Source organism: Cariama cristata, unplaced genomic scaffold (genome assembly GCF_000690535.1).
Source record: "Cariama cristata isolate BGI_N322 unplaced genomic scaffold, ASM69053v1 scaffold28462, whole genome shotgun sequence".
Lineage (NCBI taxonomy): Eukaryota > Metazoa > Chordata > Aves > Cariamiformes > Cariamidae > Cariama > Cariama cristata.
In genome coordinates, this window is record NW_009606017.1 from 26,804 (window position 1) to 28,779 (window position 1,976).

Below are 1,976 nucleotides of genomic sequence, written 5' to 3' on the forward strand. Positions count from 1 at the left end.
TTTCCTTGCTCAAAAATACACACTAGTATGCAGTTTAGCATAAAAATACACACTAGTATGCAGTTTAGCATACAATTAAAGGATAAATCCATCAAAACAAACTAGAAGCAAAGTACAGTAGCAATGTGGATCTCCTGCAACCCAACCCCACACGCGCTGGGGGAAGAGAAAACAGGAATCATCTTTGCACAAGTGTGATTTTAAACAGTGGTTTGCAGATTCAACAAGGAGTTTGCAGTCCAAGGGGTAAGTGGGCAAATGGATGCTGTCAAAACCCGTCTGCAGGCTTGAGTAACTACAACTTCCCTCCAAGTCTGCCAAGTGCAAAGGACACAAGGAGGCAACCGATACCACTCAATCACATAATCCACATCACACAAGCTATTTGAATAGTACCAAATGGAATACATTTGTAAGGGTTAATTGCAAGCTCACATTCTGTGCAAGTCATGTTGCTGTTAGGCAGAGGCTGTCAGGACTCTGGGAAAGCAAAGCAGAATTACTCATCCACAAAGCAGAAAATTCACGACATTCACATGGCCATTGCCATACATACACAGCTGCTTGGGTTTTCTTGGGGGAGGAAAGAAAGATGGGTTTTGCAGAGGAAGGACCTAAAACTTTCCCTCCCCACCAGTCTGGTACTGAAATCAGGAGGAGATCATGTGGACTAGAAACATTTATGCACTGTTTGCTTTTTAGTAAATAATGGGTAAAGAGTACATGAAATACATTGAAAACAGCTGTTAAAAACATGATTCAAACTGCTGCAGACTTGTGTCTAAACAGCACCTTAAAGGATTGATAGGAGGAGGAAGCAAAGAGGATTCAGAACAAACTTTCAAATGCAGAAATATGTGGCTGATCATTTTAGAAAGTCAGGTATTTGATACAGTGAAATTCAACCTGGCTTTTACAAGTATCCCAACATCAATGCAAGCAGGATCTGCAGACTTGTATATAGCCAACCCCAGAAATATGGTTGCTGCAGCATTATTCTCCTCAGGCAGCCCCAGCAACATGTCCTAACGCTGAAACCCACTTCTGCAAATACACAGCAGTTTCAGCATCTGATTCTTTCCACTCCCCAGTATCCCTAACTGGGAGCTCAAAAGTATGCCTTAAAGCTGCTCACACTAAAAACAAACGATGGAGCATCTGCATGTGTATGAAAGAGGCATAGTCGGATGGTGCACTGCCTTAAACATTATTCAGAGACATTGCATCAGGGGGCAGGGGGGGAAGTCCTTTTCCCTGAGAACTTAGTTTCAACAAATTAAACCTTCTCCCAGGTGGTAAGCACCTAACTTTCCCAGTCTATGACAGCAATGATAAAATAGGTATATGGAAATACTACTGGCACAAACATCAACCCACAAGCTGTCACTTAAACTATAAGCCATTATTTGAGCTTAAGTAAAATATTTTATGTCTCCTCTCAAAATTCAGATATCACAACTGTCATGCGAAGCAAAAAACCATTTATGAAGCGCAACAGAACAAAATAAGTTGTATGAAATAGAATTAGAAAAGTCAAGGAAAAACAGACAACTGAATTTCTCTAAAGTAAATAAATTATACCTATGCCTCTAAGATCTTCTCCTTCCCCAAAAAAATCATAATCCAACCTTCCCCCCCCCCCCAACTTTTCCTGAATTAGTGTGATGAGCTTTTCCTAGGAGAAAGGATACAATTTAAAGAGCAAGGCCAGATTTTGCTTTGTTTCAGTAATAACCCCTCAGATGACAGAATTGGAATTTACTCAAAAATTCCTGTGGCCAGAATTTCATCATTTCCCAAAGCATTAACACAAATGCTTTTCGCCTCCTTCCACATTTTCATAGGACACAAAGGTTAGAGGCCCATGACTTCTATCACCATTCTGACCCAATTTCCTGCCAGGTTGTTCATTACTCGTTCGTTATCTGTTGAACTCTGCCCTTTTGGGAAGGAGTGGAATGAGTAGCTAATTCATC